The sequence below is a fragment of the Cydia amplana genome, chromosome 4, assembly GCF_948474715.1.
Source record: "Cydia amplana chromosome 4, ilCydAmpl1.1, whole genome shotgun sequence".
Lineage (NCBI taxonomy): Eukaryota > Metazoa > Arthropoda > Insecta > Lepidoptera > Tortricidae > Cydia > Cydia amplana.
In genome coordinates this window covers 15,169,304-15,183,723 of record NC_086072.1, presented here as the reverse complement: position 1 = coordinate 15,183,723, position 14,420 = coordinate 15,169,304, and the positions used below count along the sequence as shown (strand labels likewise).

The following is a 14,420-nucleotide window of genomic DNA, read 5'->3' as shown; positions in this document are numbered from 1 at the left end:
AGTATATTCCCTATTCTTTTTCATCATTGTATTTGTATACGAGATTACAGCGTTTTGCAGCATTTTGGAGACGAACAGCAAACACGAGACTTTGTTTGAGGCACCGCACCGATGATGTAGGTTGCTGCGCTCTACCACAGGTAACCGCGAAACTGGTAGAAATATGGCTAGCTCTTTCAGCGTGGGCGGAGCGGGTGCGATCAAGAAAGGGACGGAGTTGTTAGGGTTCGCGTCACCGAACAAACAAGGCTTTAGCCTTCCGAGTCTGTGAGTAGCATTCGACGAGACGGAACGCCAACGGGTCGGCGCCATTGCTCTCGTATCCACAAACGTGACTGTGTCTACTTTTCGCTTGTTGTGCCATCGATCGTGCTAATACATCATTACTGCGCAGTGTTAAGGTAAGGGAACAGTTTATATTATTCTCGTGGATTTATAAAGTGCGGAGGTACCGTTTTGTGAGGTGAAGCTTTCACGTATATTTATGCAAAGAATTTACCGAGGGCGGTGCGTGCATATAGGTATGTACTGTCGGAGGCTCCGGGCCGACGCAACGCGGCGCTGCCTCCACCAGCGCCCGCGCACCTATACAACTCTATACATTATACGTATACAGAATGTGACATTTTTGGTAAATAACGTCAGGCTGAGTTAGTGAAGTGTAAATGTGACTTTGTGCTCTTTGTTTGTGTCGAGTGCTTATAAATATTCGTGGTCAGTGTCTTTGTGTTTTGAACGTATTGTTTTGGGTTCGAGAGAGCGTTTTCTTCGAAGTGCCTTATCTGTTGAAAGTGTGTTTGTGGCCGTCTTGCAACATATACCTAAGAAATAAGCCTTAATCGCTGGTCACGTCTTTGAGCAATGTTTTTATTACCTAGTTCTACCTCGATACATTTGATTATCATTTTGCATTCTGAGGATTCTATAAAAACTATAAATATTAATTTAAAACTATCAGTAAGTAGTTTATTTATAAGCATTAAATTAATGATATTTAATTGCGCATAAGTAGTTAAGATCATCACATGATCAATGTTTTATGTACCTTAATGTTTTATGTAATAGGTATCTTAAGTCATTTAAAAGGAATGCCACATACCTAACGAAATTGCGACGGTTCAGAAACACCGTTATACCTAGACTAGTAGTATACCTTATACCTATAATGAAGAGTAAAATGACTCAAACGATAAATCATAAGAATAATAACTAGCTTTACCAAGTACTCAGAGTCATAGCGCAAAGTTACTTGTGTTATCCGACTTGTACAATCCTATGCCAATTCAGTGACAAACACTGTACAAAGACATTTACATACGCTATTATAGCGTAATATATGTATACCTACCTAGGTAAATAAATGCAGGTACCATCAGTCTTATCTGTGTGCAGTCTGCGCTTCCAAACGCTCTATCACATGATCACATGTTTGTAAGCGCATTCGTAAATTTTCCATTTCAATCACTCTGTCGCAGTAACTTCAGAATGTTAACCTACAAAACGTATTCCCGAGCGAAATTCAAGCGGCATTAAAAGCTTCTCAAATATCTGTTGTCAAGACGATAGAATTTAAAATTAAAGTTGCGTAAGTGTTACTTCGATTTGTCTGCTGACGACATAAGGTGTAGTGTTGCATGTAGGTATAAAGAAGATGCGGCCTTTTGGCAGTCGAGGAAGTGACGGTCGGCTGTCAAGGCCCACCGCCGTCTACACCTCACTGACCATTTTCAAAGCCTTAATTGATGATTGATGGAGCGAAGCTTCCTCCAAAGATCCCATTTAAATTTCGTTGTCACTCAACAGAGCCTAAAGAATTTGGGACCCTATTTATACGGTCCGGAAAAGCACAAAATACACGTAACCTTAAACATATACTGCACGCTCTATTAGGTAGCTTAGTTTCTTTGAAGATCTTGACTCTAAATTGGTCTTTGTTCTTGTTTAGAATATAACCATAAATCAACGTAAATGTCGCTCTGTCTCTCCTTGTTCAAGAATCATTGTGAAATAAACGGACGATTGTAATGCAAAGTATTTGTCAGAAGTCTGTATTGTTCCGAGATCCGATTTTTTCAACAATCCTATTTTGTTTATTTTACCCAAGGTGGGCACAGACCGCTCGTAGAAAGGCATTTCCTTCTTTACTACTTAATTATTTTGCATTTAATCATTACTTCATTACACATTTGACGCTGACGGTTACAAAACATTTTAACAATGACAAAAAGTTTCTTATGAGTGGATCACCATATCAGGCAGCGAATGACGTCAGTGAAAAATACAAAATGTCTTACATATTTTGCTGAAACCGTTGCTACTTGCGTATAAATCTATTTTTAAACGCCTGCAATCTAGCCTAGCCTCAATCACTACTCGTAAATCATTCGTTCCTCTATTGAATTGATTCCATTCATGTATCCGTCTCGCTCTAGCATTAATCTCGGTTATTCTATAGCTCGTTCCGCTAAACCATTCCCGTTTGCATTTACCATGTGCCCCTATACCACTGCTCCGAGCCAAAATGTTGTATCTCTATACGAATTTCATAATGACATACGCCATTTTGGCTCAAGACGACAACATACATTAACATCTGGCCATCGAACTCCCCCGATAATATCAAACACTTAAGCACTCCATTATACACAACCATATCTACGAGATCTGACCCATTCTAATGCTTTTTGCTAATCCTGGCTTAAAATGAATTAGGATCTTAAGTAAAATTTCCTAAAAGATTAATAGTTTATGTACGATTTACAGTGAATGGTAATTAAAGAGCGTGGTATTTCTTATCCATTCTGTTTGGTAGGTAATTGAATTCCCCAGTTAATCTATGCTTGATTGACCTATATAATTGAAATGGCATTGTGCGATTGTGGTCGCAATAAGAATGTTACGTCATAGTGTTTAGACTCCTGTACTCGTAGTAATCTGTTGACGGATCACAAGACACAATCAATCGGCGCAATTAGGCGGGTCGGCTGTTGCCAAGCAGCAAAAACCATGGATACAGAGTATTACAGAGCCCATCGCAAAATGATGCCCTGCAAAAACTCGCTTCATCTGCCGTAGCGTAGCCAAGCAGGCATGTCGGACAAAAAACGCAATTATATTAAAATAAACGTAATTCTTCAAGTCTACAACGTAAATGGCATTTTGTCCAGATGCGATCCCTTTGGAAAAAACGTCTTTGCCTATATGACTTCAGTTAATGTTGCTCGCAATTTGGAGATCGCAATTAAAAGTAATTGTATCAATCAGAAGCCAAAGACATTCGAATATTGCCATGAAAATTGGCCTGTTGAAATGTATTAAGGAACATTACCTATATAAGAGCACTGCATTGAAAGCAGGTGTGCTAAGTGGTAATTGAACGGAAATAGCTGGACTAAAATATCGAATCACGCGCAGGAACAGGCTAATGGTGCAAAATGCGGCCTAAGGGCAGGAATGGGCGGACATTATTCCGAGAACCGCAAGGAGCATTCCAGGCATTCTACTGCGCCGGCGCAGGTCGGCAAACCTTTATTCTGCCTAACTAAAGCTAAAAGGTACTAAACAATCAAGCTATCTGAAATATATTTAGCACCTTTTGCATTTATACCTATACGCTGTAGCGCGTTGTGGAATCGTTTCAAAAATTAAATTAATTTTGAGCAACACAACAGTAGTTATTTTCACATTACATGTAGGTAAATTTTACACCAGTCCTGTACTATCAGTACCTTGATAAATAGTCTAGACAGTAAATACTTGGGGTGATCTCCAGAAAATGGTTTTTCTAAGCTTTTTGCTTGTATTATTACTGACTCTCCAGCCAAATTATAAGTAGCTTCAATTCAACTTCAATAACTAATATTTAATTTGACGTAACCGGACTAAAAGGTACCTAGTTATAATGAAATTAAAAATCTGGTATCGTTTCTTAATTGAATAGATTAACATTATTAAGCTACGTCGTGACTGTTATTGTATAGGCGGTATGGGTCTCGTATGTAAAATGCTAACTTTAATGCGATACAATATGTAGCTGTAGTCACTTAGTAAACAGCGGCGTAGGTCATCCACCAAACATTACGTAAGCTCTAAATAAAACCTTGCAAACATATTACCTGGTACATATTCATATCGACTACGGCTATTCTGAATTGAAATGTCGCGCTTATGTCGAATTGCGATGCGGGGTATAATTATAACGAAAGGTTTTTTTACTTTAAAAAATATCAATATGTATAAAAAACAGTTTTGTTCATGGGTATATAAAATTAGATTAATTTTAAACGTAGCTGTTTAAAACGAATACTAAGAAAAGAACGTTACTCAATTAGGCATTACTCCTATTGTTAGAAAAATACGTACACAGCTGCAAGAAATATCAGCGTAGCTAGAATTTATTGTAAACATTTAAATACCGTGAAATTCCTAAAAATATAACAGCTGTACAACTACTCTACATTTTGTGATTCGAAAAGAATCGTCAATTTCAATAATTATTCGTAGGTATTATATTAATGACTACTAAGATCTGGTCAGTTGATATAATTATATGTATCATTAACCTCAAACCTGACGGAGGCGGGCAATTAATGTAACTAGAATAAGGCAGGCAAATTAACTGGTTTAGGACAAATAATTAAAGTGGGGATCAGGAGTTGCGGGCAGTTAAAGTTGCGGAAAGTTTCCATTAAATTCTATAAATTCTCGGAAATTTCATGAAACTTTCACTAGGAAATATGGGAAATTTAAATTTAAAATTAGAAAGTTTCAATTCTCATACAAAAATGTAAGAAATTTTCCGTATTTTTCCTACGTTAAATTTCCGAAACATTTCGCAATTTTTAAAAGTTTCCTTAGGCACATCAATATTTCGACATACGGATGTACATATACATTATATACGAGAAAGCTGTATCATTTAAGCTGTGTCCCTAAAAGTAAAGTACTACTCGTACTTCTAAAATTCCTAAACGTTCTAAACCGTTTTTGATTTTACTTTTTACTATATCGCATTTCTTATAGACATTTTCTATGAAGCATCTGGAGTCGTTAAATGCATTTGTCGTGATTTCATTTAAATTCAACACAATTTCCTTTCTGCTGCGACTGGAGAAGAAAACGACGGGTCCCTGGCCCCGGGAAAATTGTATTTTGTAAGTGCTTCCGCTAAAATAACTGCCAGGAAATATTTTTTATCTACTTATACCCAAATTTAGGTTACATAGGAGATAAATAGGGAAGTTTATCATTACCCAGTTGTTTTGTTACATGTTTATCTTGTATACATATTTGCATATTGACTACACTTATACCTACTCCTACTACATAGGTACGTTTAATATTTTTATTTGTATATATTAATATATAGAAATTTCGTCTATGCATACTATGCATATACTTGCATATTCCGGCGATGGAAAGGCAGATAACGAAAATTCGATTTTCACGGTAAGGTCTCAGTTTAACCTGACCTAACATAACGCTAACTCTTTCACTTAAAAAAATTAAAAAAAGTTAAAATTTTAAACTGTCTTCAAATATAGGACCGAAATTCAAGGTATCTAATAAATCTTAATCTGAACTAACCGTTGAGTCGTGAAAGCGTACTTAGATGACAAACAATATCACAACTTAATTGAACTATTTGAACAGCCAATTAAACGGTGTGCTGATGACAACAAATGATCACTTTTATTTGGTACGTTTCATTAATCTTAATTTTCTTGAAGGTGAAACTTACCGCCAAAGCAACTACTAAATAAATATATTGATAGGTCCACATACAACTTACTTACATAATACATATAGGATAGGATATACATAGGGTGATTTCCTAATGTCCACCATGCTCTAAATGTAAACTTAACTCTTAAAAGATGATTTTGTAGCATGTAGGTCATACTGAACAACGTTTACTACGACGTCGATCCCGAAATATCTGAACATGCACTCTAACTCCTCGACAATAGAGGCGTGTTCATTTATTTGTGAGCACCTTGGCTATATCTGTTATGTTTTAAGATGCAATTGGACTCGGATTCATATCACATATCATATACATCATTTATCAACATTTATTTGGTCGCGGTTTAAGAATTAAATATTGAATTGTAGAATAAATACGTAGGTAAGACGAATTCAATTCCACAAGTACAAGGTATTCACAAAGCTTGCGAATTGGAGGCATTATTAAGGTAAACGGATATTGCATGGATGTTTCAGCTGCTTTACCGCCTTGCTCGCGACAGTTTAATTATAACAGTAAATGACTTCATTTTGGATTCAATAAAAATCGAATCTTCTGGAAAACGAATGAATAAAACCCCAATCCAACGATAGAAATGTCATTCTAAACGCTTAAGTACCAGGGAAGTCAAAGCTTCACGGGACACGAGAACATCACGGGACTTTTCGTTCGCATCTGGCATCCCGATACTTTTACATTTTGTATATTTAAGTACATACTTTGCGATTGACATTTAACTATTATAACCGATACGATTATATGACAATATAAACGATTATAATCTTAGCTATGGCAGGAAATGGGTTATTTAGTGTAACTAGTCAAAATATACTTTATTCATGTAGGCCTAGCAACAAGCACTTATGAGTAAGCTCCCAACTACATAACATATAGCTATAGTTTCTACGGATCTCAAGGTCACGTTAGACTGGTTTATCCTAGAACTTAACTTACCTGCAATCTCATAATCCATGGGAAAATACACAACCAGGTAGAACAAGGGATGGGATGCAATTCCTCAAATAATCAAACAGGCATTTCCGGAGGCACGGAATGTGCACATTTCCTATATAATAATCCCGCATGGTCGGGCGGTGTTTTCCGCTGGCAAGTTTATGAATATAAATCTGACACTTCCATTGACTAAGATAGCTATCGGTATTACCAGAGGTTATTTGTTGTTGTGTTATGAATTCGTTATCCTCCGGTTTTCCGATAACCTCAATCAGCTATATCTTGATAATGCTGAAATATCAACACGGCACTAACCTCAAGACAGACTGTTTGCTTGTGATAAAGAATCAAAACATTTTTTTTTGTGCATCCAAGTCACAACAATAAACTAACCTAAAGCAGACGACTTTAGCAACATGTTATACCACATTTATATTAATAAATTCGTCGCAAATTATGTATCTTTTGACCTTTCTGCTAATTACAAGTAATTAATGGTTGAATATTATTATAAAGGTCATACAAGGTTATCAGTATACAAAGTTAGGATTACCAGGATTGACTGCTAGATTGCACGTAACACAACAAGGAATATTTTATACCAGCTAAAGTTAGATACAACCAGGTAAGTATTTAAATGTCAATATTATATACCTATACGTATTCAAAGGTAGTAGAAACTATTGATACCTATCAGTGTCTTTCCTCTCAGAATGGTGCTCCAGTTATACCTTATAAAGTAGCGACCAATTACAACTTTGCCTTCTTGCTACACTGGTCTTATTACATACTCGCTTAGTCATGCTTATAATTAGTTTAGGTATTAGAATATCCTGTCAACAGCTAAGAAAAACAGCAATATGTATTGGTGTACGACACCAATTAAAATTTGGAGCGAACGCTTACACTGTTCGATAAATTAACCGCGCGTCGCAACTTATCGCTATGGAATTTCTAGTTCAAACAATGAAGCGCTATAAAAACAAGATATTTTGATCCCCTGAGCGGCTCTCGGAATAGATAGATAAGACTCAGGTTACTACCGAACATCACTAACAGGAACACCTACATTAGTCTAATTCATTTGAACAGCTCATTTGATCAGGTAACCTATTATTTAAAGATATTAATGTGTATGCATGATGATGTTTAAATTGTAGTTATGGAATATGGGATGTAAATGTGCACTTAAAGTTAACAAGCATAATTATCGACATAAGTTGCATTTTCATGGAAAATGTTTCGTAATAATTAAATCTTAGTACCTAGGTACAGTAGCTACCTATATGACTTAATTAATTAGCAACATACCCAACGTGCAGCTAATTACGATGGGTAGTGAACTCGGGATTTATTAAGTGTCCAATGCATAGCATGAAATCGGTTCGTCAAGTGAAATTTCGAGCTTTGGAAACCAGGCTAGCATTTTAGTATCCTTTTAAAGATCCGCTAAATCGTTGCCCAACTTCGAGGCATTTTATTTATTTTCTTTCGCTCTGCGTCACCATCCCGCCAACCGCCATGCATTCCCCGTCTAAAGGAAGTGATCACGTGAGAATTTTAACCGAATACTTTGAACCGGGGCAAAAACACTTCCGACTTGAACTTGAATGAGGAGTCGCTCGCGTTATGTAACCACATTCAGTGAATGTCTAGGCGTTTCCAAGAATCTTCTGAATACTGCAGTCATGCTCAACGGATTTGATGACAATTGAAACGTTTGAACTATTGTGAAATATAGGAAACACTGAGTCGAGATTAGTTAAGAGCTCTCAAGTTTTCTAAATACTTAAGTACCTATTGATGTTTTTTACTACTTATTTACTTACTTATATGTAGGTATATAATTTCATTGTCAACATCACAACTGCGTAGAGTTTGTACGGAAAGAGAAGAGTCGTAGAATGTATTGGAACCCATACATTTCACGACTCTTCTCTTTCCGCACAGACTCTACTTAAATATATATTTTTGTGATCAGTCCTCAATAAAATTCTGGTACAATGATTTCCATTTGTTGATATTGGAAACAGCACGCACGTTCCCTTGACCGTGTCTGACTTTTGAATTCAGAAGCACGCGTCTACAGTCTAAATAGTGCCAACAAAGGACCACATGATGGCGGTTCACAGGCAAACGACCGGAGTTAGCCCAAATCGACCGTGTGCATCATTGTTTAACTACTCTAAAATTAGAGACCGAAAACGAACTAGAATTTGTAAATTATGTGCAGGAATTATTGGTCCCGGATACGGTTTGTAAATACGAATTACTCAGAGGTATTAGGTCTTTGTTGTAGGCGCTCGCTTCATTTAATAAGGAAGAACTAGCTACGGGTAGGTACAAACACATTCATGGGTGTTCACTGTTCAGGCGATGTATTCTCTTTAGTCGCGCGAACGCAGGTGAGTCAAGAACTCGAGAAAACCAATGAAATGTGACCTTTAGATCCGTAACATCTTTGTGAAAGAATTTATAGTGGTTTTCCCAAGCCTTCTCATTACAGAGACCCAGCGCGATTGGAGTGATACGCCAACTCTCGCTGCATTTGTTCCACGACCATTTCTAAGAGACCTTTTAAAGCTTTACATCCCATTGATAAATAGACTCGCCTAACCTGGCGGCGTTATTTTGTGGGTGTGTGTTTTTATTTCTGTGCGCGTCGGTGGCAATAAGTATTAAGGTAAACATTAAGCAAGTTGTGGAGGCCGCCTGGCTAGTTTTAGTCGATATTCTCTAGCGTCAAATAATGTATTTAGCCGATTTTATCGGAATGATATTATGTAAATAAGTTGTTACGTATAAATATGTACGAACTGACTGGCGATAAATTAATCGTTACAACAGTTATATTTTTCGTGTTTATTTCCTATTCTCAGGATTAAATAGCTACTTACAGACTGTATAGCACTATTCCTATTTTATTCCCGTAATTTGTTTACAATCAAGGTTTCGATTGAACTCAACCATTTACAATTTTGTTCAGTAAACACTTAGTAATTGGATATTGTTGACAGTCGGTGTTAAGTACTCAACACTTAAGTAACTGCAGATAAGAGGCAAGTAACGGGAACCATTCCCATGGCTCTCGAAATTATCGACCAAACGTTCAACGGTAACTTCCTTTTCTCTTCTGCCTCGTTCAAGTCGAATTGATAAAGATTTATTTGAACTAGTTAGTTTTACTTTTATTCCATTTAGGATAATCGAAATTGGAATTTAAGGAGGCGAAGGGCTTTATTTGGTTGATGGTGATGGATGTTTACATTACACAGCAGCAAAAGTGCATACCTATTTAATGAAAAGCCTGTGGGAACACTAGATTGACATCGTGTGTTTTAACGGAAACACAGAATTGTTCTGATAAGAACAGTTTGCGATCGACTGACAACTCTGCGATTAAACAGAGAAACAGGACGTGCCCTGAGAAGGGCAGTTTGCGTGCTCTGAAAAGAGCAGTTTTATATCGTCCTGAGAAGGACGGTTTAATATCCGAAGCCTGCAGCATCCCCGTCGGACTCGTCGTGTCTTCAACCAGCGAGAGCGTAGCAGCGGAGCGAGACACGGCGCACGACGGGACGATGTTGACTCCACGGCGGCCGGCGAGCGAAAGGACCTCAGCCGGCGCAGAATTCGGTTTTATTGAGAGCGACTCGCGCCGCGCATGCGCAGTGGCACGCGCGCGCGCACACTCTTCCGCGCGCCCCGCGCGGGGAACTATCTCTGTCTCACTCTATTGTAAATATGTCTCTTTCTTTGATTTTTGTATATAAACCGTGTTTTCTGTAAATAAAATGCTATTCTATTCTTGTACTTACAAACAAGCGTTTGAATATTAATACTAACCTTCTGATAACGATATTGGCCCCAGTCTGCCATAGTGGTGACCACCGACTCTGGATAAGAAGAAAGAAGAGAATCACAACCAAGAACATGGGTCCCGATGACGAGAAAAAAAGCGATGCCCCGGCGGAAGAAACCAGCCCATCTCCGGCAGCAGCACTCCTATCTCATGATGTAGCGGCGATATCACTCTCTCTGCGTGTCCCACCGTTCTGGCGAGACCAGCCAATACTCTGGTTCTGCAGTTTCGAGGCGGCCACTGCAGAGCTGAAGAGGAGCCAGGCGCAACTCGCGCAGATGGTGATCGCGCAGCTGGAAAAACAAGACATACAGAACATAAGCGATCTCATCTACTCCCCGCCAGAAGAGAACTACTACACCGTAATTAAGAACCGGCTTATCTCTGTGTACGAAGAGAGCAACAGCGCCCAGACGAAGAAGCTGTTATCCCAAGTCGAGCTCGGAGAGCAGAAGCCCAGTCAGCTGTTACGACGCATGAAGACGCTCAACAAAGAAAAGTTTCCCGAGACTACCATACAGATGATGTGGCTAGATCATCTCCCGCCACACATACGCTCCGTGCTTACCGTCAGCGAAGCTTTCAAAATTAAAACTACGTTGGAGGACCTCGCGCTGCTCGCCGACAAAATGTTGGAGCACACGCCAACATCGTCGCACCAGATCGCCGCAGTCTCTTCTCCCGCAGTCCTACCACCTTCGCTGCTACCGCCACCACCACCTCAACCGTCTACGTCAGCTCTCGACACCCAGTACCTCATCGGCGAGATAAGAAGGCTATCACTTGAAGTCGCCGAGCTCCGTTCGAGACCGCGCGAAAACTATAATCAACGTTACAGCCGCTCAAACCGCCGTTTCCCATCACGTTCACGGAACCAATCTCAAGACCGAAGCCCACGAAGCCGCAGAAGCTCGCCGATGCCGTACTGCCATTACCACCGTCGATTTGGTATGGACGCCCAGAAATGTGCACAGCCGTGCAGTTTCAAACCAATCCCGGCAACTCCGACATCGGAAAACTTAGCGTAACGTTGGCTGCGGCGGAAACCGGCGTTACCACCAAATCACACCGCCTCTTCGTACGAGACCGAGCTACCAAACTCGTCTTCTTGGTAGACACTGGGGCGAACATCTCCGTCCTACCAAGAACACCCGGCACGAAGGCGCAAGCTCTACCTTTCCAACTGTACGCCGCCAATAATACAGTTATACCTACCTACGGCGAGAAGACGCTGGAGCTCGATCTCAATCTACGAAGACCATTCCGATGGAAGTTCATCATCGCTGCAGTGTCGAAGCCCATCATCGGTGCAGACTTCCTGGCCTACCACTACATCATAGTCGACATCACCAGGAGACGACTGATCGACGGCAAGACCCTACTATATACGGACGCACAACTCTGTACTGCAAACATACCTACCGTGCGCAGTATAGACGTGAAACAATCGTACCACAACATACTTGCCGACTACCCTGGTACAACTCGTCTCACCTCCATGAAGCTCAGCCCGAAACACAACGTTGAACATTTCATCGAAACAACCGGACCACCACTTCACTGCAGACCACGTCCGATTGCACCGCACCGCTACGAACTCGTGAAGAAAGAATTTGCCAACATGATGGAACAGGGCCTATGCAGACCAAGCAAAAGCCCTTGGGCATCACCTCTTCACGTCGTACCGAAGAAGAATGGCGAATTACGTGTGTGTGGCGATTACCGACGGCTTAACGCAATCACTAAGCCCGACCGCTACCCAATCCCACGCATACGTGATTTTACCTACCAACTCGCCGGCAAGCAAACATTCTCGACCTTGGATCTCAACCGCGCCTACCAACAACTACCAATAGCAGCTCAAGACGTCGAAAAGAGCGCCATCATAACTCCATTCGGCCTATTCGAATTTCCGAGAATGTGCCCCGGACTCAAAAACTGCGGACAGACGTTTCAACGTTTCATTCACGAAGTACTGCGCGACCTCGACATCGTGTTTCCATTCGTCGACGACCTACTTGTCGCATCGTCCGACGAAGCCACGCACGAGAAACATCTACGTGCCATACTAAGCAGACTCGAAGACTACGGTATCACAATCAACCCGTCGAAATGCGTATTCGGACAGCCATCGGTCAAGTTCCTGGGCTACGAAGTCAGCAAAGACGGCATTCGACCACCTACCGAGAAAGTTCAAGCAATCATCGATTACCCTAAGCCGAAAAACATCGATGAACTACGAAGATTCCTCGGCATGCTGAATTTTTACCGCGAAAATATAAAAAACGCCGCACAAATTCAAGCACCACTCTGCAAATACCTACACAATGCGAAAAAGCGCGACAAGACCGAAATTAGCTGGGACGGCGAAGCTGACGAAGCGTTCGACGCGTGCAAAGCGAGCATCCAAAACGCCGCTTTGCTCGCGCACCCCTCCCATCACGCCCCGCTAGCAATATTCAGCGACGCGAGCGACAAGGCCGCGGGAGCTTCACTGAACCAATTTATCAACGACACGTGGCAACCACTCGGCTACTTTTCCAAGAAGTTCTCAGACGCCCAGACTCGCTACAGTACCTTCGATCGAGAACTACTTGCAATATACCTGAGTACGAAGCACTTCCGGAAAATGTTCGAAGGCCGAGAACTCATCATTTTCACCGACCACAAGCCGCTCACCTACGCATTCACCAAAACCAGCAATAACAACGAATCACCGCGCCGCACCCGTCAGCTGTTGTATATCAGTGAATTTACTACTGATATACGACACATACCCGGAACGCAAAACGCCGCTGCAGACGCCCTATCTCGCATCGAAGCCATCGCAAGTCCATCTCCTATCGACTACGAACAACTATCAAGAGCGCAAGAGCGAGATAGCGACACCATCCGATCACTCGCACAGCAAGACAACCTATCGATGAAACAAGTCACAATTCCCGGAACTACAGTCAAACTCTACTGCGAAACATCGACGCCGCACTTACGACCTTACGTACCCGAAGAGCATCGCCGTGCCGCTTTCAACGCAGTACACAACATAAGTCATCCTGGAATCAAAACGTCACGAAAACTCGTCGCTCAACGCTACTTTTGGCCCGGACTAAATGCCGACGTAGGCAAATGGGCAAAAGTATGCGTACACTGCCAACGTGCGAAGATTCAACGACACACCACAAGCCCTATTTCGAGTTTCCCGCCAACTACGAGATTCGAACACATTCACATCGATCTCGTAGGACCTCTACCTACTACCGCCAGCGGACACCGATACCTACTCACCATGATCGACCGCTCAACTAGATGGCCCGAAGCGATACCTTTATGCGAGATCACCGCCGAAGAAGTCGCTAAAGCTCTATACGAAGGCTGGATCTCCCGCTTCGGCTGCCCCGCTACCATCACGACCGACCAAGGACGGCAATTCGAGAGTCGAGTATTTGCGTCACTCACCCGCTTACTCGGCGTCGAAAGAACCCGTACAACGCCGTACCATGCTCAGGCGAATGGAATTTGCGAGAGATTCCATAGAAGCCTCAAGGCTGCGCTCAAGGCCAGACTACAAATCGAGAGGTCATGGATCGACATAATACCTAGCGTTCTACTTGGACTACGAGCCGCCCTACGAACAGACACCGGTGTAAGCCCAGCCCTACTCACCTACGGCTGCAGCGTACGACTACCCGGCGAATTATTAACACCTACGCGCGAAGATGTCACCATGGACTCCGATTTCGTCGAAAAACTACGAGCGACCATACAAAGCCTAACGCCGACCGCAATGATCCCGCATGGCAACAAGAAACCCATTTTCGTCCACCGCGACCTTCAAACCTGCGAACAAGTATTCGTACG

General features: G+C 41.4%; 1 protein-coding gene across 1 annotated transcript in view; it reads left to right on the top strand.

The window, feature by feature from the left end:
• Positions 1-254: 254 nt before the first annotated feature.
• The window catches only part of LOC134647267 (leucine-rich repeat-containing protein 15), a 64,154-nt gene continuing 49,988 nt past the window's right edge, over positions 255-14,420 (top strand). Inside the window, exon 1 of the mRNA XM_063501544.1 lies at positions 255-401. The gene's annotated coding sequence lies outside the window, so the exon portion shown is untranslated. The remainder of the gene's footprint in view (positions 402-14,420) is intronic.